Source organism: Onychostruthus taczanowskii, unplaced genomic scaffold (genome assembly GCF_017590055.1).
Source record: "Onychostruthus taczanowskii isolate IOZ18803 unplaced genomic scaffold, ASM1759005v1 scaffold18, whole genome shotgun sequence".
Taxonomy (NCBI): domain Eukaryota; kingdom Metazoa; phylum Chordata; class Aves; order Passeriformes; family Passeridae; genus Onychostruthus; species Onychostruthus taczanowskii.
This window is the reverse complement of record NW_024499017.1, coordinates 4,232,330-4,255,603: the sequence shown is the minus strand read 5'-3', so window position 1 is coordinate 4,255,603 and position 23,274 is coordinate 4,232,330. Positions and strand designations below refer to the sequence as shown.

Genomic DNA, 23,274 nt, shown 5'->3' with positions numbered 1-23,274 from the left:
TCCTTTCTAGATTGCACCGAGAGAAGCAGTGAGATGCACAGTGGGGAAAAGGGACCCAGCAGTCCATCCTATCCTGTACCTGCCTGAATATGGGAAGAGACCTAGTACAAAGCCAGAATGCAGCTGGGCTTGCAGTCTTTTTAACCATATTAAGTCCTTTCAGAGTTAATGGTAAGTAATCTGCTATGAGTAAGATATGATTCATTAAGCAGAGTATTACAGAAGGGGCACTTTCCTTTGTGGTGCTAGGTTCAGTCACTTACAAAATGCATTAATGTTTCCACATACATCAACTTTATTCTCGTTTCTGTTGAGAAAATTGCACAGTGCATGTAATAAGTATGTTGCTTTCTTTCTATTTTTGTTCTCTCCAGATGAGCTGAGTGAGATGGTCTCAGCAATGCTGAAGGAGGGAAGGACAGAATTGGAAGGCAGGAGCTACTTTAAAGCAGGATTTTTCATCTTTCTGTAATGCCCAAACATGAAGACTTTATAAACTTCATTAGGTAGAGTATTGCTAATAGTGTCATATCAGTAATGTTGCATGATGTAATATGGCATTGCTGTATTGTTTAGTGATCATATGGAGCTGCATTAAATAAATGAACATATGCCAGAGACTTAAATGAACATTATGAGTGAGAGCAGTAAATGGAGAAGGTGGGTACTAGAGGAAATGCTAGTAGCTTCTTTAAAAAGCCAGTGTCTTTCTTTTTTCAGCTCTTTCCATAACCAGTAGTGCTTTTGTTTCTTGATAAAGATGGAAAAAAACCCAACCCATCTTTTCATTCAAGAAATTGAATTTAGTTCAACTTCTTAACCAGAAAGACTTCACAGTCCTACTAGCTGTTAGAGCATCTTAATGCTTTGTCCAGCAGGAAATTGCACTCACAGTGCTGACCTATTAACATCTGTAGTGCAGCAGCATGTGCTGCTCTTGCTCCTCAGGGCTTGTGAAATGTCTGCTGTGGCACAGCCCTCTGTGACCTCTCGCATTGAAGGATGGAATTCGTGAGTCCTTTTCTGTCTGGAGCTTGTGGGAGCTCCCTCCTGAGCCAAATAGTTCTGAAATACTGCAAAAAAAGACCTGACAATGTTGTCTGGGAGATGTGACTGACTTAATTATTATTAACATTTATTAAGTGCCTTACAATGGAGTGGAAGAGCCATTGCTGTCCTTTTTACAAATAGGAGAACAGGCATGTAAGGAAGAATGAATCTCTTCTATCTTCTGCAATTCTTGACCCACCTAATTAGGTGATTGTCACAAGAAATGAGAAGCTGGCTCAGGGGAATGGCGCTGGGGGAAGCTGCCGACACGTTCTGTGCGCGCTGCGCTTCCCCCTCACACAATGGCTCAGCCTGGGGAGCAGGGCTTCCCTCTGCCACTGTCCCTGGGCCAGGAAGGAGATGTAAAGGGGCTGAGGAGCCTGGGGCTGTCTATGGGATAGCTTCATTATAGATCTCATCCAGGGAAAAGGTGGGGAACTGCAACTCATTTCAAGGAGCTGCTCTGGTTTTTAGCCGTTGCTCATCCGCTGCCTCCTCCCGCTCCCTTTCGCTTTGGAGTGGCCTTTCCCCACAATAAGCTGATTTTCTTCATGGCTGATATTTACGCTTAGTTAGCCTCTAAGGCACTAACTGCTTCTTCTGGTCTAAAACTTCAGTTTCTTTTTTTTTTTTTTTTTAAATAATTTATTTTGCTGAGAAAGCGAATCTGTCCAGCTGCTACAAACAATAGTGGTTTTGATGCATATCAATAAAGAGTTAGAGATGTATGTTTTCCAAGTAGAAGATAAAGAGACTTAAAGCCTGCTTTAAAGGAAGGCAAACCTTGGAGAGGTTTACTTAGATGTACAATATGCCCTATTCTTTGATTTTTAAAAACAGTATTAAGGGATTTTTTTCAAGAAAAGAGAAAATAATTTCATCTTTTTGGTTGCATTTTTTTCTTAGTCTCACAGTTGTAAGATAAATATTCAGAATTAGGAGTTGCTAAGGTTAATGTGATTAAAATGAGTATGTGATAACGGGCTCTGCACATTAAAGATTAAGAGCTCAAATTATACATTCCAGAGGGAAACACTCCATGAGCATTTGTAAATTTTGTTTGTGCAAAAAATGCAGGCTTAGGCCTGTGGTTGCAGTTGCACAACAGTTTTATCCTGTTTTATCTGCAGAGAATTCTTTTAAACACCGAAGTGTTGGGGTAAAAATGTAGTGAGGTGGGGGGACAAATGAAAAAATAATTTTGGGCTAAGCATCAGTGTTACTCTATAAAAACAGATTAGTTTTACACAATTTATTCACATTTACAAAGGTCAGTTTATAGCATTCTGAGTGCAGTAGTTAATTCTTTGTGTATAAATTGATCCTTTATACAGATGTAATTCCATATATACAACATTTAATCTTTGAATGCAAGTTGAAAATATATTAGCAATTAATTTATGTAGGTTATGACTTTCTTTCTCATGTACTTTGCAGTGGTTCCTACCCTAAAGTTGAGTCAGTGTGTGCTTAATGAAAATTAGATGTGAAATGTAATATGTGGAGGACAAAGAAGCATTGAAATCCTTATTGCCCTTAAAAAGACAAAGGTACCTCAGATAATTCTCCTTTCTTAATCTCTTAAGAATTTGATGCATAATTCTGTTATGAGCAATTTGGAGTGAATAAAATATTTTTAGAAGTAGTATTAGTACCAGATACTATTTCTCACCTTTTATGAAGCATAGTTTGGTTTTAAAATTTAAAATGCTTTGCATTTTGCGAGGCTCATTTATAGGCAGTCTTCCACTGAGAAGGAAAAGCACCCTGGACATTTGTGGAGGGGCAGGCCTTGTTATATCTATGAAATTTGCTAATGTTGCAACCATTGAAATAAAGTGTTTGTTTACATAACAGCAGTGGCATTTCTCCTCCTCTTCCTCGTGGTTTTGTCCAACTAGATGTTATGAGTGGCAGTTGCAGTGACTGCTAAGTGTTTAAATGATGACACCATTATGTGAGGTGATTTTGAAATGAGAGATTCCAGCCAAGAATTACATCTGCTCTCATCTCCTTCAAATCATACTCTCTGGCTGTGCAGATTATGATTGATTTGTTTGTGACAGATTGCAGGAAACAGTCATTGATTTTTCAATATTTTACCTTAAAATTATTTACAGTTGTAACCAAGGGGAGGTATTTCCATGGGCTGTCAGCCCCTGAAAGACTGGGATAATATTCCCTGCTCCCTGACAAGACAAATTACCCGTAATGAGTGCAGTAGCTGAAGGGTATACTTTTATTTTAAAATATGTCAATAACCCAGTGACTAAACGAATATTGATTCAGCATAATGAAGCCTGAGTAATGTGAAAATGAGCTCTTCAAGGAGCATGGTAAAGACTTTCTTTTTAGCTTGTAGCAAGAAGCTTTTCATTCTTTACTGTTAGGTAGTTGAAATGTGCAGTCTTAAACAAGTCATCCTTAAACACTGGTAATATGTGGAGTAATGTAACAAAAGAACTTTGGGGGTTTTTTCTGTTTATTTTTTCTTCTTTTTTTTTTTTTTTCCCCTCTGTTTTCTTCAATATGTTTCAGTAGATCAAACACATAAAGAGGGAAATGCAAGTTGTCCAGGGCAGAGATAGAATTACTGTAGGTATAAATATCTTTTGCAGTAATATTCTTCAGCTAGCCTAATGGCATTTTTAATGTGGAATCTCAATATGGGCATGGGAATATATCTAAATAAACTGTAGATTTAATTTCATATTATTGACTTCTTGACATACTGATGTGTGTTCTGCGTGATCAGTCTAATATTCTTGTCCTTCAACAGTTTAGAATGGCTGGTTTATGAGCACCTAGATATACTGTGGTATAAAACTTAGTTACCATAATGCACATTTTTCTTTCCATAACATATAACACTGCGTGTTTCTTACCACATGGGAATTCTCAAGAAGTAATTCATTTAAATTACAGTAATTTATGCAGTGCCATAGGTGTGGTGTGGAAAGGCATCTAATAGATTAATACGAATCTACTCAATTGTTCAGGGTAAGGATTAAAGACCATGTTGAGGTACAATTTTTTTAAACATTAGAAGTATTGAACACTAAAACAACCCCCACCCTGTCACGTGAAAGGATCAATTGGTCATTTGTATTCAAGAGCATCGTGCAACATGGGGAAGGCTCTGCAGAAGCCCTGGGTATAAATAGCCATCTAATCCAGGCATAGACAAAAAGATATTTTCTTGGGATGTTTGTGTGTAATGTGTCAATTATGAAATAATGTCATAGCCAGAAGCATTTAGTGAGCATGTTTGGGCATGAAGACGACTTGTCTTATTTTCTGAGGACTAACTTCAATTGCATCCAACTAGCTTGTGAAAATCTTCAGAAGGATGTTTTCCTGTCAGCACACAGGTGATTTTTTCCAAATGTCATTCCTTTAGCACAGCTAGAAACTATTTCAGGAGGCACTTGAGAACCTGTGGCATTGAGAGTTAAATGGCAACCCTGGAATGTGAGATATGTTCCTGTTTTTAATTTGCTAGTTTTCAGAAAAAGAGTGAGATGTATGTTTGAGTGGGTTACAATTAAATACTTGTAGTTTTGAGAGGGTTTGTGCATAGCACCTGACTTCCAAAATATTGGAGGATATGAATAATTATTAATAAACTGAAGTATTTAGCTGTGACAGGAGAATTTGGGGCTCTTGTCAATGTTACAAGAGATCTACAAATGTTACAGTGTTGAACCTTAATTTCCTGCTCAGTGACATTTTACACACCTCGGGTTCTCTGCCTGTTCTTTGTTTCTGTACCTTTTTGTTTCTTTGGCCAACAGCAGGAGATGGAAGGGGAGGATTCTTGTTCAGTAGCTTTCCCACAGTAGCGAGGCAGAGGGAGACTGTTCAGGGCTGGGTGCCAGCTCTGCTGTAGACTGAAGGGCAAATAAATGTTTGTTTTAACAACATCTCCTTTTCGTGGATAACACTGCATGAGCTCATGGTACCAAACTGAGTAACAGCAGATCTCTGCTTGCAAGCCATTGGCATTTTTCACTTGCAAGACAGGCAACAACTCTGGCTTTGCTGCCTTTCCCAAAGATGAGGTTTTTTTATTGAATATCTGGCATTCCAGCTCAGGCCTGAACCGTGTGCTTGGCACTAAAGGCAAATGGTGCATTTTTGACTTTTTATTTTAACTTGTGGGTGATCCTGAAGATGTCTGATGATGGTGCCTTGGAAGCTCTGCAGTTTATTCATACATCTTTCTGTGTTAGAACTGTGACAATTGCTAGTCTACTTTCAGGTGGACTATGGAGGAGAAAATAAAAACCGCCGACAAAAAAAACCCCTAAATAATTAATTTGTGAAAAGGTCTTGTGGCGTTTGGGATCTCCCAGGAAGAGAATATAAGCCCAGTTGCTGTTCAGTTAGGTAAAAGTAGAAAACACAGTGAAATTAAGATCATGGGTAGAGAACAGATTAATGTAATTTGTGGCAGAGATGAGGCTATTGGTAGTCATGAAGGGCTAATGTTTAGGGGCTGTATGTCCCTCAGCACTCAGCAACTTGCAAATTTTGACTCATTTCAGTAAATTTCACAGTGAACGCAGTGCATCAGAATGTTCTTGTAGTGGGTGGTTTTGTGTAACAATTCAGATCTTGATTTCATTGTGAATAAAGTAGCAACCAAAACCAATGGTGGATTTATATTTGTTTTTCCTGTTTACTCAGCCTCTGTGTTATCTGTCTGCTCTACAGACAGCCAACTAAAACAAGTTTAGTTTAAAGTCATAAGGAGAGCATGTTGGTGTAGGTGGTGGAAGTTGTGCTTACTGGCTAAGCCGTATCCATGCTGCCTCCTTCCCATTGCCAAATTACTTATTTGAAACCTAAGAACTGATATGTGATGGAATCCAAATCAGAGCAGTCTACAAGTGGGCAGACAACACTATGTAAAATTTGCTCATCTAAATGTCATGATTATTTGAAACCAATTCTTTGTGCCCTAAACTGCACTTTGAAGGTGTTGTTTCTTTTTGTTTAAATTTGTGGCCAAATTATTGCTTTCCCAAAAGCAATTCCGTATATGCAAATATTCTATTCTTTTGGGATGACCATTTTATGTACTAAAAGCTGTCAGTAGTGCAGATAGTATCTCAGTCTTTGGTGTGTTGGCATATGGTTTATGGTGAACTGTAAGACTGAGATAACCCTATAAAAATACGTGAGGGATCCAAGATGCTGTGAGAGTCTTGCTTAACTGCAATGGTTAAAAAGGCATGGCTGACTTAATGCATGAGTGTTGAAATCTGTGTCTGGAATTATGGAAACAAGTTGAGAAGCATGAACAGAATTGATTGTTGATTATTTTCCTTTGTAAGAGCTGGGAAAAGATGTATTGTGCTTTTCTGTGGTCTTTAAAGGCCTGCAGTGTCTTTTTTTTTTTTTTTTCTTTTGTTAACTTATCTTTTAATATGAAGTGTCATTCCCAAAATGAAGTAGTGTCCTTGGGCTGGTGGCAACAGCTGGAGTTGCAGAATTCATAAATAATTCAGAGAAGGATAAAGGGTAGGGGAATTTTTTTGTCATTTGAATCTTTATTATGTGCACACATTTCATTTTAGATACAGCATCATTTGAATTCATTCAATATGATGATTGCACTGACCTGTCATATTTATTTTGATGTCCCTTCCGAGGACCATATGCTCTGTCCTCAGCATGAAAATGATGCAAGTTGCAAACTGAAAGGCAGCTCTGTTCCTGTAGGGATGAAGCCCTCACTTCCCGTTGTCACGTCAGTGGATGTACAGCTGCACTGCAGTAGAGAAGGTGGAGTTGTTATGTCAGTGCAGTTACTAAGTGGCAGTGTAGCCTAGCAAAAGGTGGAAAAAAGGGCAAAACCTATTTGCATCAAGGTACTGTATGGCATTGAAAACTCAGCTGTCACCGAGGGCCAGTTGGTGTGAGGAACCTGGCATGTGGAGGGTGGAAAGGATTAAAGCCAGCTAGAAATCTGCCAAGGTGGAGGTGTGCCATGGTAGCTTTAATGTGGGAATACAATTAATTACTCTGTTTGTTGGAAGTGGGGTTGCCATGCACACAACCTCCTGGGGTTGCACGGGACTCAGTCTGGATATGCAAGGCTCAGAGCTTTTTTCTTTACCCAGTCCATGTCCTCCTTTCCTCTTGAAGCTGCTTGCTTAGTCAGAAAAAAATCTTGGGTAATGTTTTTTTGGGGAGAAGGAAATATGCAGTTATAGTTTACCTCTTCACTAATTCTGCTGTAACCATTGCATCTGGTCCTTCATTTATTTTGTTGGTGTGTTCCTGTGGACGAGTGGTACATTTTCCAGAAGTTACAGGCTCAAGTTCAACCATGTCCCATAAGTAATGAACTGCATGATAATGAGCAATGTCTGGCCCCTATTGGCTAAAGCACTGGCTGCTATTAGCAATTCACACTTGGTGGATAACAGGGCTCTGCTACCAGGACTTTGTTACTGTTACCTTTGTGTGTAATATTATCACCACAGGATTGCAGCCGCCTGCATATTTTCATGGTGTGAGGGGTAACAGGGAGCACAGTGAGTAACAGTGATTGGTGTGAAGTACATGGTCCACTGTGCCCATGCCAGGGGCAGAAGGAGCCAATTAAGTGCAGTTTAGTGAAATGCAATAACTGGAACCTGGGAATGAGAATAACTGTATGCAAAATTGTTTCTTTTCTAGATCCTGCCATCAATGACTGAGCCTCCCTGAAATCTTCTTATCAGTTACTGCCAAGATGAGAGGGATAACAGGAAGGAGGAGTGCTTAAGTGGCTTTAATGACAGTTAATTTCTTCTATTTATCAAACAACAGATTGTTTTTTCCTCAAAGCTCGATTGCCATGACAAGATGCTTTTGGAAGTCATCTTTGTAAAATAAAACTGACAATTTTTAGGCTATAAAGAGCTATTGTATCTTTCTGTTGAATGTTGTCATTATGGGAAACTGCTGGAAAGTCTTTATTTTTGAAGTAATTTAACTTGCAAACTTCATTCATTTATTTTAATATCTGTTGAATGCCATGTGAAAAGTTTCTTGCCAGAATTATTTTTATTCAATGGAATAGTTATTGTTACAATGCCCAATTTATTAATGTCTAAATTACTGTTGCTCTAGCCTCCTGCAAAACTGTTTCTTATTAGTAATTCTTAAACAAATAAGGAATGAATGAGGTTTTGTCCCCTTTGTGCTTTGATCAGCATATTTTCCCTTTCAGTGAAAGTGTCTTCAGTTTTTGGAACGACACAACACAAAGAAAGGTAGTTTGATTTTTGGAGGTTTTTTTCCAACAGTACATGTCTTTTGTGCAATGATTTTTTAATATGTACATTGCCAAGATACAATTGCTGGAAGGACAGAGAGAAGCTGTTGGGAATGTCATGTTATGCCAAATTAAGAATTATTAGCTCTTACTTTCTGTGCAATCTCTTCGACTAGAACTCGACCTATTGCGTCTGGCATATACTTTGACTCTAGTGGAACTAATGTGTCCTTGGAGTAGCATTTCAGAGTAACTTCAGATTCATGCTATTTTCACAAGTCTGCTTTAAACTGCTGGGATTAACTTCAGAGAAGGCGAGAGATACAGGCTCCTTTGTCAGCAGCTGTGCTGGTTGAAGGAGGAGGCTTCATGCACGTTGCTGGCTCATTCTCTCCCTGCTAGGGAAGCAGGCTGAGCTGTTTCCCTGAGCACACGCAGACTGACTTCAGCCCAAGTTAATCGTGCTATCAAATATTAGTTATCCAGTGCCCTGGGTCACTCTGATGAAAGGACAGGGCAAGCACAGACCAGCTGTGCAGACGTCATGTCTGGGAAGGGTGCTGTGTTGACAGGAGTGTTGCTGAGGGCTGGCCCTGGTGTGTCGCCTTTTCAGCAGGTGCAGTTACATATCTTGGATGTGGTAAAAATTGGACGTGTTAGAAAGCTGTGCAGATCTGTCATGCATAATATTCACATTCCAGGGACACCCTGGATAATGCAGAATAAACCTGTGTTCTTTGACTTATTCCTTGTGTGTGCCAGTATGAGGGGAGAGAACCAGTGTGTGTGTGTACATGCCAGACACCTATTTCAGGAAAATGTATCTGGTCAAGGTGTGGGAATGGTACAAGTGTTTCCATTATCTAGAGAACACACTTGTTACTTTACTCGTCAAAGAGGCTGCCTCAGCCAACACATGCCCCAGGAGAGCTGCTTTTGACACATCAGCTGCCTTGAGTGGAGAAGGAGAACACCTCCAGCAGGAGTGGCTGCTGTTGCTTCTCTACAGTGTTGGATCAGTAGGTGCTGGAGTCTGGTGAGGCATCCAAGCTCTTGCTATCCCCTGTGCCAAAATTAGAATGGTATGGATAATCTTTAGTACTCAAAGACATAGTGAGTAAAAGCAGTGCACTGAATGGCTCCTTCCACACTGCCCCTTCTTGTGCAAAGGCCATGGAGTGTAGGTGCCTTCCTAGAGCCAGCCTGGGCTTACAAAGAACAAGAGAACTGTCAGAAACCTGAGAGCAGCAGCACTATTTGCATCTCCTCTAAGCGTGCTGTCCTTTTCAGGTGAAAAGAACACAGCCACAGAAAGAACTGAGCCTCCAGCTCAGGTTATGTGTCATCTATTTTCTTTTATTTGTCCTTAAGGTAAAGGATGAGGAATATGCAGTGGCCATACTGGATGTGTGGAAGGGAAGAAAATAACATGTGTGAGGAAGGAGCAGGTGTGGCTCCAGGTGTGAGAGCTGTGCCCTGTTCCAGCAGCCCAGGGCTGAGCCATGGCTGAGCTCTCAGTGCTGGGTTCAGAAGTGATGTGCCTGCCCCAAATGACTGTCACATGTCTCCCCTGACCATGAACTAAGTGCAGATGACCTCCACAGCTCTCTGAGACAGCCCATAATCCATATGACTATTTTTATTTTAAAACGGATTATTGTAGTATCGAGATTGAAATGTTTAAGGAAATGCTTGTGATTGCTTAGGAGTCTCTTTACCTGCCTAAGTGGTAATACAGGTAAACCAGTTCTGCAAAATAACATCTTACATAGAGCACTGTCAGGGATTTCAAGCTGATGGGTAAAATTTTACATCCAAGCACTTAAAACCATCAAATACTATAGTTAAACTGCCATACTGTTTATGTAGTGCTAAAAAGACAACAAAACTTCAGGGAAGGCAGATTTTCTTCTTATAAATATTCCGTATAATAGCTTGGTTTCAAGTAGACTTCCTGGCTCTTTGTTGATTGCTGAATTTGGTCTGAATCTATCAGGAATCCCAGTCATAATGGTGTGTTTATTATTATAAGCACATGACTTCTATATAAGTTCTCCACAAATATGTTGGACAAAACATAGTTTACCTTCTTAACTGGTACTATATGGTTACTTTCTATCTCCTTTAATTTCAGTTCTAACTTGATTCAATAAAAGGTGCATTCCTGACAATAATCTTTATATCTGTAATGGAACACTTGATTTTATATGACTGTTTGCATACTCCAGACATAACACAACATTTTTGCAGCAATATGTGTTGACAATACACAGAGATAAAAATCAGTTTATGACAAACGAAGGAGCAAACTTTTAATAAGACCAGTGAATCATTAGAAATTACTAGAAAGGGAGTATTAGATTTTCTATCTTTTGAATGAGGATGAAATATTTTTATAGGGGTATATGCTTGAACAAATGGCTGGGGGTGGTAGAGGAATTCCTCACTGGCTTCTGTGGCTTTTGCAACACCTGAGGTCAGTCTGGGTCATCTTAGACATCCTTCTGGCTTGGAAGGGAGTGAGAAGTCTCAGTGTAGCAAATATCTTCATAGAAATGCAGCTTCCACTGAAAAGTTACTCAAAGTTAATTAAGCTTACCTTCAAAAAGGATTGGGAGGAGCATTGGGAATGTTCCTCTCTCCTAGTGCCGTGCCTTTTTCAAAGATCCTCTTTCACCTGTGGGGTGTTTCATTGGCTGGGGTGGGTTTCTCTGGTTCATCCATCCTCGCCCCACCCACATTAATCAAACAGCACATTAATGTCTGTTTTCAGAGCAAATGTCTTCTGCAGAGTGTCTGCTTCTACAAAGTGTAGTGCTGCCTTTCTGCTAGAAATAATTATTAGGTTGAAAATAATCTGACAACATCCTGCTGTGGATAAATTAGGTTTGTTCTCTACTAAGATTAGTTAGCTGGCATCCATTCACTAATGCATTACAAAAAAATGATTGCCAGTTGATTGTATCCAGTTATCTGCCTTTTTTTTCTGTTTAATAGGCTTTTTGTTGCCATGCTGTCACCAAATGTGTGCAAGTCATACTTTTCCAAGTGCCCTGCAGCCTGGGGAGATGGTGTTTGCTGTCCTCTACCATGAAAAGACTTTTGGGCAGAAGTGTTTGGAGAAGGGGAGAGGTTGTCTCCATGTAGATTTCTGAATCCTGTGCACCTTTGGTTTTGGCCAACAGGGGTGTGTTCTGCTCTATGGCAATCAATACATTACCACCAAAGTCCAAATGCCAGGTATAATTAGCTCATGTGTTTAAATAGGTGTTGTTATTTTTCAGCTTGTATATACAAGCCTGTTTTCATGCAGAAGTCCATATTTACTTGGGAAGAATGCTGTGCAAATCAGAAAAAGCAGAAAAATTATTTTAAAAGTTATATGCTAGTGTTTAAGATTTTAGAAATAACTGTGAGATCTTGTAGGCACACAGTTTGTGGTGACTGGGATGGGGCTGGCCCAGCCTCGTCCCCAGTGGGCAGAGCTGTGAGCAGCAGGTGAGCAGCACTGACAGCAATGAGCCATGGAGTGCCCAGGGGCACTGACCAACACCAAAGGGAGCAGAGGCACACAGGGGCAGGGCATCAGCATGAGGGGATAAAAGGTTAGGCTAAAGAACAAGAAGGGCAGATGCTTGCAGCTTTTTGAAGTGGGATGGTGTTATTACTCTGTATGGGCAGACACCTGAAGCCTTCTGCTGTGGTAAGGTGTGGCTCTGTTTGGGGGAATGCTTAAAGCCTTCTGAAGTTGTATGGTGATCATCTCAACTGCAACATATATTGTGACAAGACCTTTATTTCTTTGTTTACAATTGATTAGGGTTAGAGTTTTAAAATCTTAGTGCTGACTCAAAGGGCTTTACAGTCACTCACTGAGAATTATGGACTTGGCACAACTCACATTTTAGTCCTTCAGTATATCCATTATTGTTAGATGCTGAGTGGTCATTGCACATAGATGACTGCTTTTTTGGGTATTTTACATTTTTACATGGTCAGAAAAGTACTTTGTTAAAGTAGCTGCTGGGTGAATGGAGTAATTAAAGCATTGTACTGGTTTTATTGAAGCTGACGTATGCTGCACATTCCTTAAAACTCAGTATGTGAGCAGAATGTTTTCAGGATTTATTGAAGGCAGACATCTAGAGATACTGGGGAGCTTTTATAGTAGAAAAAATAACATCCAAGTTTTATGCTGTTGTATAAATCTGTCTTTAAGAAGAGAGCCGTTATTGCAAGATGTTTCTTGTGTTCTTCATATTTTGTCTGTGTGTATGTTTTATGTATGTGTTTGTACACTTTCACACAAATGCTTGACCTGAGCACTTTCATTTAACAGTGATTGTATATTCTATTTGGTATTTATTTGGGGAAAAAAGTGTTTTAATGCTGACTGAGAATCTCAATTTGCTTGGTATGAAAAGTAATCTGTAGTATATTGTGGGGGTTTTTAGTTTATTTTTTTAAACTGGAATACATCCCTACTTAGATTGAATTGCAGTTCTTACTGTGTGAGTGTTGTGGTAGCAAGCAAGGAATCTTACTCAGCATAAACTGAAGCTGGGTTTCATTTTAACTAGTATGATGAGTGCAATGTTCTACATGTGATACTTTTGCAAGTAGTGAAAAAATGTTGTGTATCTATCATCCATATTTCATGTGGTTTCAGAGTAGAATGTTGTCATTACTGTTAAGTTGCTTGGCTAAAACTAGCAAACTTTCACCTGTATATTTTGTAATGTTTAGACCTTAAGCATTTTTTAAGCAATATGTTCAACTTACCATTGTTGCATACTGTAAAATAAAATACAATATTAAAATACATGCTGAAAGAACATTCTTCATCAGCTATGAATAAACACGTGGAAAAGCTGTTTTCAAAATTTCAGGGTTTTTTGCTAAGTTGTTCCCAGTTGAGTCCCATCTTTAATGTTGGACTTGGTCAAGAGATTGGTTTCTCTTACCAGGATACATAAGGTGCTGTTTTGTGTCAGTGTTCTAAACTTCTAGGACTGGGTAAATGGAAAATACACTTTTATAATTTTAGCATTGTGTCAGGTATGCAGTAGAAGTAAGTTTTATTCCTGGTTGTTTGCATGAGCAGGCTAGGTATTTTTAAGTGTCTTTGTAGTACAAAAAACTCATTTTATGGACAAATCTTTTCATATTGGGTTCTGGAAGTTGAAAACAAAAACGTTTCTAAACTACTCATGTATTTTAATACTGTGAGTCAATTCCCATGTGTTAAAGTGTAAACTACTAACTAATCCATAGGAGTTTATGCAGCAGAAAGTCATTTAATTAACACTTTTAATTTCAGCTATGAAAGAAGGTGAAAATGAGGTCTGGAGAATGGAGAGAGGCTTTGTTTTTCATTGCTGAAGTCTCCCTGCACTGTAAGTCTACTGATGCCCGTGGTGCATGGACCATCTCCTGCCTGCTAATTAGGCCTCTCCAGTGTGCTCTCTGGAAATGTGCTGGAGAAGTTTTTTTCAAAAAACCACCGTGCCATCATAAATAAGGAAACAGTACAGTATGTAACTATTATACACCACTCATTTGGCAGACTATAATTTAATAGAACAACAATGATCAGACCTGTATATCAGTTAATTTTCAAAACATTTTATTCCACGCAAATTAGCTCAGGTCCTGGAGGGCAAAATGACAAGAGGTTACTCGTACACTATGTATTTAATTAATTGAAAAATGCTCAAACTGCTTTTACAGTTGTTATTAAAAAGTAGAATCAGTGTTGCCAGTGCTCAACCATAATTAGAACCCCGGGGAATTAAATATTTAGCATTAGTAATGTAACAGCACTTAGGACACAAATTTCTATTTTTGTAATGAAAGCAATACAGTGTAAGTGCAAATGGCTGAAACGACAGCTGTGACAAGCAAACCAGCCTGGGATATTTCAATAAGACACCTCGTTGGACAGCAAGTCTTACTGCATTACTCGTTTGTAAGAGTCTAAATCCCAATAGCCAGGCATTACACCCAGTATTTAGATTTCTAATTGCTCACAGGATGAACGCTCGGGCAAATGTCAGCCTGCGGGGTGGGAAGCACGGGGTGTTTTCCCAAATAACGCGGCAGAGGTGGGTGCCTTTGGCCGTGTGGGCAGGGCTGGGGCACGTCCCAGGGCAGCCGAGGGGGGAAACCAGCCCTTGTTTGTTTTAAGTTTAATTACATTTGAAGCATAAGTGCTTTCAGTGATACAACATGAAAAGTCGGATATTGGGCTCTAATGAGCTGTAGTGGTAGATGGCTGGAGACCCTGAGGGATTCATTCACTAAATTAACTGAATAACAGTACTTGGTTTGGGCATGGTAGGATGGCTGAGCTGTGCTTAAAATCTCCCTTTCAGAGCTGTCTCTCATTCCTGTTTTTGTTCTAAACAGTGTAGTGACTTCCACAGCCGCCTGCTACAACTGTTCAGCTTGTCACAAGTGTTATGTTACCAACTAATAAGTAATAAAGCACATTTGATTTCATTTCTTTTCTGTTTTGCTGGGTGTTTTTCCCCTGGAATGGCAGGAGAAGGAGGAAAGCTTGAAGGCACTTGTGTGTCTTCTGAATAGAGTTAAAAAAAGCTGTACTTGGGCACAGCATGCTTTGGCCTTCTTAAAAGCACTGATTTGTTTCTCAGAAATAGGACAATCGAGCAGAGGGATGGACTACTTGTTTTTGAAGGTGCTTTTGTTCCAGTTGGCACCTGGTTGCAGGCTAGAGCTCGTGTTGGAGCTGAACGTGCAGCGAGGACGTGCTGTCTGGATGGCTCCAGCCCAGGATAGCCTGTTTCTTGGGAGAAGCAGGCAGGAACTGCACAGTGCTACTTCCAGCACCAGCAGCAATGCCCCAGCTGCTGCTCTCCTGCTTTGCAAGCACTTTTTTCTGCTGCAGGTCACTCTGTAGAGAAATCAGGAACTTTAGTTTTGTTTGTTTCCTGACCAAGTGAAAAATTCCAAGAAAATCAGCTTTTCTCTAACAGGTTTATGAATTTGGGGCTCAGAGTGTAGGAAGGAGCATTTCTTGAGTATACTGAAACCTTGTAGGGTATCTGAGCTTCCCTGGGTGCTTCCATCCCACCTACTTTGATGCAGTTCCCTGAGCTTTTTCCCAGCTACCAGAGACTTGCAATTAGAAGCCCTTAGTGCTCTGTAATGTGTGTGATGCACAGAATTAAGGTACCCAAGGGTTTGATGTAATTGTGAATTACTGCTGTGTGTAAATAATCCTCATCAGCTCTTACTTTCAGAAATAAAATTGTGGCATTTTCCCACTCTCCTTCCCTTTGATGCAATTAGAAGGCCTGGGAATAGAGCCGGGGTCTTGCCAGCAGCCCTGACTCGCAGCAGGACGAGCTGCACCTGGACTGAGCTTTCTGTGCTGCCATCTGAAAGCTGTGCTGAGCCTCTCCTGTGGATGAGCCAACAGCTGCACTGACATGACAGTAGCACCACTGCTGGCTGTCTTGTCAGTGATCTCGGTCTAAGAAGTCTCTATTTTGGCCTGGGATGAGATATTTATTTATTTATTTAAAGTGTGTGTCTACAGAGCTGTTCTTTCCTAAAGTCTTTGAGGCTTGGGTCATGTCTGTCATTGGCAGGATCAGTTCCTGTAAGTCCTGCAGCAGTTGGTCTGTCTCTCCCTGAGGATGGGAGGGAGGGGCTGTGGGCTTTAGTTGCCTGGAGATTGGCAGCTGGAAAGGCATTTCTCCCTTCTGCTTTATTTTTGTTCTTTGGAATCTCTTCTTCCAGTCTCTGTGCCCCCTGTGCCGTGCTGTAAAGCACACAAAGGCAGTCTCAGACTTTTGCTGGTTTCTCATCCTTTGAGGATAAAATTCCCTATTTGGCTCCAAAATCTACCAGCATTGCCTCTTCAGAGGCATGTTACAAGCTACTCCATCACCAACTTCTTCCTTAAAAATAGACTGAAAATACAAACTTTGGAGAAGGTTTGTTCTGCCAATGGCCATTGAAGTTACTTCTAAGGCTCTCCATAGCCTTGGCTGCTGCCTGGTGGGTAAGACTCTGCTCTGAGCTCTCTGGCAGGCAGGAAGATACTAGACAGGCAGAGACAAAGCAAAAGTTTTCCTTGGGACCTTCTTCTAGTCCTTGGGACCTTCTTCTGTTCTGACAGTCCCTGATGTGTAAGACAGTGTTTAGTTTGGCACATTTCATTGCACTTTACCAATTAAGATAATTTTTTCAGGAAGTAAGTGTTCAAAGTATGGTTTTTAATATGAACTCGGGCTAACACCTTTAAAGCAGCTGCAGGGGTGTTGGTAGTGGTAAGTGTGGTATTGGTCATAGCCACGTTTTTTGAGAGCACCTAACTGACCAAACATCCAGCATTGTACTGATGGATGTTTCTGTTGTTTAAACAAGTGAACTTGGTGTAAAAAATCAGATTTACCTGCAAAAATATCTGGGCACTGCTGCAAGTTTTCCTGCAGCCCTGACTGAATGACTCTCCAGTGGCTGGTTGGTTTTACCAAGGTAATGGAGCAGCTCTCTGACTCTATGCTAGGAGAAAGCAAATGAGCTGAAAGTAAAGGACAGCTGTGTACAGGAGTCCTGCTCCTTACATTGTTGCTTCTGCTGATACTGATGCTCTTCTTTCAGTTATTGTAAGTAGTGTTTTTCTCTGTTTTTTGTTTATTACTGTGTTTTGAGGCAGGGTTAACTTCTTTTCTCTGTCCCTTTTAGATGTTTCCTCTTATTTAATGGCTTAAACTTCTAAAACTACTCTCAGAAAAAAATCTGCTTTGTTTTTTGTGACTTGTTGCTCATATCCCCTGTTGTATTTACATTATTGAAGTTATATTTTATAAACACACCCCTGCAGTATTTTAGATCTTTGATTACCTCCTAAGTCTTTCATTGTGTGTCTTTTGTTGTTGGCTTTGGGTTTTTTTTGAGGGGTGGGAAGGTTTCTTCTTGCTGTTGTGTTGTTTGGGTGTTTTTGTTTGGTTGTTTTCTTTCTGGTTGTTGCTTTTCTTTTTAATAATCCCATCCTCAGGTAGTTGTTAGAGGTACTAGAGCCACCCTGCCACTATCATGTGATGTTTCGAGTCATCCTCATGCTTTCTGCTGTCTTTAGGACCCAGACCTGAGGCTGCTGCTGGGTGTCCTGCTAAAGCCATGAGCCTGCCAGTGCTGCAGGGTGGGAGCTGCCAGGTGTCCTGCTTGCAGCAGTGACCCTAGTGGTGCTGTGGCAGCTCATCTAACAGTGCTTGCAGGCTGGGATCCGAGGGCTTTGCGACTGTTTTGTTATAAATACAGCAGCTAGTCCCCGAAATAATCCAAAACTTACATCCAACTGCTCCAAAAGCCCTGAAATTGGGTTCCCGCTGCGTTGTGCCGCTGCCTGACGTGCTCCCAGATGGCTGGAGGAGTTAAACTCCTGTTGCTGACCTGGGCCATGTTAAATGAGCAAGGGGCAGGTTTTGGGTCTCAGCTGTGGGGGTGGAAGCAGAGTTCTGGGGCTCTCAGTGTTACACTCCCGCTTGTGTGCGTGACGATGAAATGAATTGGTTAATGAGTGCCCAAGCATCTGTTCGGCCTCTGGTAGATGCTTTGCCAAGGTTCAAGTTCCCTGAGGAGGATTAGCCACCTGGTCTGGTTTTCATGATAGAGTGACAAAGGGGACACCCACCTTTCATTTTACTGCTGAGGATGGCCAAATGCACAGGGTCCCCGGGAGGTCTGAGAGTTTGATGTCTTTTTGTAATTTAACAATTACTTTTGTAATTGTTACAATTTAGGTTACAGCAGAGCCTGCAATCACTGTGTGTTTTTATAGGAAGAGTGACATGTACTCACCCAGTGTGTCTCAGTCTTGCCAAATAGACTTATTTATTTCCCTTTTTCTCAAATGACACACAGCTCTTTTCACACAATTATCTCTTGCTGTATAATATAATAATCAATATACACCATAGGGCAACAAGAAGTGGTGATAAAAAGAGGTTTAAATAGGAAAATGAGCATTTCATAGCCTGAACTTACAATTAGGCTTTCCAAAGTGTCTAGATTTTGCTGCATGGACAGCATTATGACTTGATGAAAGGCCTGCACTAAAAGGCTTAAATTTATGTGTGGTAGTATTGCTTTACGATGAACTTGATTTAGTAGGGCTTTGACCCATCAGACACAATACAGCAAAGGAACTTAGTATTCTTGATAGACAGAAACATTACACATTTGTTGCTGAACTTTGAAAAAGCTGAAATCATGTAACCAGCCTGGATTAAGGCAGTGAAATGGATGAAATCTTGGCAAACAGCAAGGAGGGCTTAGCTGGACTTTTGCTCCTGGGTTACCTGCTGAAGCCATGCAGAATCACTCTCTGATGTTGGTTTCTGTTGGGGTGGGGGCAAAGGAAGGAGGTGTAGGGTTTTGTTAACCTGTGGTTTGGATAGTTACAAACCCTGCAGCGAGCTCCATGGCAAAGAGAAGCTGGAGCAGCTGGGTAGGTGTGCTGAGCACTCTGGAGAAGAGTCTGAATTATGGCAAGATACCTTCAGTTGAGCTGCATTTATGACCCTGATGCTGCAGGACCCTGTGCCTCAGGCACAGCCTGAGGACAGGCAGATCTGCCCCACGCTGGGGATGGTGCAGGTGCCACCACGGGGGAATGGCTGAGGCAGGACAGTGCTGCAGCAGGAGCTGCACCTCCTTGCCCCTGGCCTTTGTGCAGACACACCATGGATGTAGCCTGTTGGCAGGGAGGTGAGAAAGAATGAGGAGGAACTTCAGAGCCCTGTCTGCTGGATTTGGCAGTGGGTTAGGTGCCCGTGGGGGAAAGGAGACAATATGACCATTTGGGCTGATCTTCCAGCCAAGTGTTCAGCTTTGAGCAGCTCATGAGTAATCCTAGAATGCTTTGGGTTGGAAGAGGTCTCAAAGACCATCTTGTTCTGCCATGGGCAGGGACACCTTCCATAGATCAGGTTGCTCAAAGACCCATCCAACCCAGCCTGAAACACTTCCAGGGATGGGGCAGCCACAGCTTCTCTGGGCACCCTGTGCCAGGGCCTCACCACTCGTGGTAATTTTTCCTAACATCTCCTCTAAACATCTCTATGTATGTTTTTCCTCAAATCTAATCTAACCCTGCCCTCTGTCAGTTTGATGCCATTCCTTCTTGTCCCATCACTCCATGCCCTTGCCCGAGGCCCCTCTCCACCTTTCTTGGAGCCCCTTTAGGTATTGGGAGGTGCTATAAGGTTTCCCCAGATCTGTCTCTGCTGCAGTCTGAGCAGCCACAGCTCTGTCACAGCTGTGCTCCAGCCCTCTGATCATCCTCACAACCCTCATCTGGACTCACTCCAGCAAGTCCATGTCCTTATGCTGTGGGTCCCAAAGCTGGGCAGGGTGCTCTGGTGGGGTCTCATGAGTGCATGTAGAGGAGAAGAACCACCACCCATGAGAATTTGGTGCACTTAGGTGTCCCCAGTGCCACTAAGTGTGCTGCTGCAGCATGCCATTTTTAGACAGCCTGCATGTGAAGGACATATTTACAGCCTGTGTTGTCAAACCTGATGGTTGCCCTTCCCAGACTGACTGAAGTTATTTGTAGTCACAGGTTCTGGTCCTACCTTTTATTTGGCTTTATGTAGTCAGTATTGTTTAGCCAGAAGAAAAGGTGATATCTTTCTGGCAGCACAAGGGAGGACCTGCCAGTTGGGCTGGACAACAACAGCACAGGATGCTCTATAATTCTTAGCTTTAGTTTCTGAACTTATCTGTAATTTAACAGTGATTTTAAGTGTTTGTTTTTTTTTTTTTAATGCAAAATAATGATCAAATAGGTAATCTGTGGAATATAACCAAGAACAACATGGCAGAAAGTCATTCTAAGTTTCAGAGCTGGTCTTTTTGCACTGTTTCCTCTCCTTACAGTCCCCAAACAAGACTTAGCTCTGCAGGAGCTTGCCCATGGGAGTGCAGGCAATCCATGCTTCTCCAGCAGTCTTGCTTTGCTGCAGGGCTCCTTGTGGCTTGGGAATAAGGGGTGTGACAAAACTTGACAATTCAATGTGGAGGAAAATAATGCACAGGGGCTGTTATTAAGTTCAAACCACCACATAGCATCATGTCAGTTGCTTTCCCTTCTTTTCCTTTTCAGTGAAAACTTTTGTTGGAAAAATATCTGAGAAATTCTTTCAGGTTTCTAAAACCCTGTATGAGACCAAATATCTGAAGCCCCAACCTTTCAGCTGGGTGTAACAGGACCCACTCTGCCTGGTGGGGTTTAGTGCTGCAGCTGGGTCACTGAGATTCTTGAGATCAGTTTACCAAGGCTGGTTTTGGCAGATCACACCAGTCTCCCAGTATGTCTTTTACATATTGCAAAACCATTCACTTGATATTCACCAGCATCAGCTCAAACCCACTTTGTGAGCAGTTCTGAATTTCTGCATGTGTTTTAAATATATTGGGTTTGCCAGCAGTGAGAATAAGCAGCACTGGGGTTTTATTCCTTCTGATTTTGAAACTTTTCCTGCTGGTTTGCTTGCTCTAGCAGATCACAAGTAGATTTCTGAGATTTCAAACCGAAATGTAAGTCTAAACTGGCCTTTCTGAGGTAATGGGTAATTTAATGAAACTGGATGAATGAAAGCATTTTTAATTAAATATGGCAAGAATAGTAAATAAAAGTTGTGTAAAATAATTTCACTTGGCTGAGTGCATGCAGTCACAGAGGCAGTTAACAGATGATCTTTCTCACTTGAGGTTATGTGGATTTCTTGTACTTCTTTAGTCAGTTCTGTGACTGACCAAATTGTCCCATGTCCTTGTGTGTGAGCCCACCTGCTAAGGGCTGGGCTGGGCTGGGCGTGCTGGGGAAGCTCACAGGATCCTTGCTGGCTGCTCTGTCTCCCTTCCACTGGCTGTGCCTTTTCATCTTTGTAAGTGTACAAAAGGGAAAAAAAATCCTATCTTGTTAAAGGCTGAGCTTGTCTGCTGGAAAAATGCCCATTTGCAGGTGAGAAATTGTCTGTCTCAGGACAAGGGAACTGATTGTTTGGCCCTGTCTGGCTCTAAGCACTCTGAGCAATCTGGGCTCTGCCACTTCCTCTGGGAGATTACGTTGCTTAATACATCAGAGCACTGGGAAGTTGGTTTCTTGCCCTGAGTATTCAATTTAAAATTTTCTTTAATTTAATCTCATTACTGAAGCTGGCGAGAAAAACAAAATATTTTTCGGAGCAGGGGTTTGCTGGTTTCTCAGAAACCTCTCAGTAGCCTGAAACCCTGTGTGTCTCCGAGGGAATTGTCTGCAGGTGACAGCCAGGCTGGAAATGTTCTGATGGACCCTCTTCCAGCTCCCTACAGACTCTTCATCTGCTTGGCCTTCAAGAGTCCTGACTGGTTTCTGTAGGGTGTTATAACATGTATGACACATTACATGTAATTACTTTGACCTTTCTAAGCCTAGTAAAACTTTGTCATGGAAGAAAGCAGTAAAAAATGGGAATATTTCTAAAATATCAGTAATTAGGGGGAGATGGGAAATGTATGTGTGAGAGGTTCTGTCTCCAACACCTGGTGACTCAAGCCCCAGCCCTCGTGACCGAGGTGGAGATGAGGAATGGCCTCACACCAAGGCTCGTGGCTTGGAGACAGAATACATGAGTTTTGCTGTGCCTTACACTGATTTATTTGGCGACCCTGTACAAATCACTTAACCTCCTTGTGCCCACAGTCCGTACAAGAAGGATGGTGTTTCCCTATCTCGCAGAAGTGCTGGACACTTAATTCATTAGCGCTTATAAAGCGTTCTCAGGTCCTTTAGAGGAAAATGCTGCGTGCCCATGAAGGCTTAATGTTGATTCATGTGCAGATTCTGAGGTCGGGCCTTGGCTCCCCAGCCCCAGGATAAAGACTGTGGCTGATGAGTTCATTTTTAGCATGAACCTAAATCTTCTCTGTGCTATTCCAGGACTTGCATAAAAGAAATTCACAAAGAATATTGAAAATAAATATGGAAATGTTTCTCTATTTTATGATGAATTTTGTAAGCTTACTTTAAAAATCTCTAAAGGCTTCTCAATGCCTTTTGAAAGCTGAGCCCTGTACTGATTTTGAAGAGTCAAGTGAGATGCTGAGAAAATAAGTATTTTTTTCAATCCATGCTTTATCTTTGTATGTTTTCTTGTTAAATTTAGAATTGTTCAGAGATTAAAAAAAAAATCATAGATATTCAGATAAATGTTATCATATTCAGCATGGTGGGACATGTCATTTTCCATTGGCATCATGTCATAGGCCAGTGTAATATGTCAGAAGTATTTTATTGCACTGGCTTCATCACGTAAATGAGACGAGACGGGTTGCAAATCAAATTTACTATACCTACCTTTAGAATATCCTAAACAAATAACAGCATAGATCTGGCTAATCGCACACAGTGTGGTGGCAGCAGCAGCAAAGATCTGGCCTCAAATGTTGCTACAGGTTATGAGGGACAGGCAGTTTGTTACCTCTTCCTGTGAGCCTTGCAATATCCTTTATTATCTACAATTAGAATTGTGTTTCAGTTCAAAGATAAGTGCTGAAACAGGCAGCCTGATGCAGATTTGGACGAGGCAGGGCAGAGGTAGAAGTGCATTAGCTGAGAGTCCCTTGCTGCCTTTTGCTTTGTTAGGGCTGTAACTTCTCCTCATCAGCCATACAAAGTATGTCAGACCTGCTCACTTCCAATCTCTTGGCTTCAATCCACGTTTCTAGGAGGAACTCCTCGTGTCTACCAGTAATGCCTTGGAAGAGAATAGGTTTCGACCATTATCAGATTAATTTGAAACCTTGAAAGTAAAAATGAAGAGCTGTTAGCTTCCAGTGGAAATCAATATCTGCTCACTAGGAGTCAAGGTACACAGGGAAAAGTGTCCTCTGTGTCCAACACTGAATTGCTGCTGTTTGCTGCATGGTGAGCT

General features: G+C 41.3%; 1 long non-coding RNA gene across 1 annotated transcript; it reads left to right on the top strand.

The window, feature by feature from the left end:
* Window positions 1-16: 16 nt before the first annotated feature.
* Window positions 17-7,957, top strand: LOC121334081. The gene is made up of 3 exons (XR_005952397.1): window positions 17-171; window positions 375-506; window positions 7,741-7,957. It is a non-coding gene; the product is annotated as an uncharacterized LOC121334081 (long non-coding RNA).
* The last annotated feature ends 15,317 nt before the right edge of the window (window positions 7,958-23,274 follow it).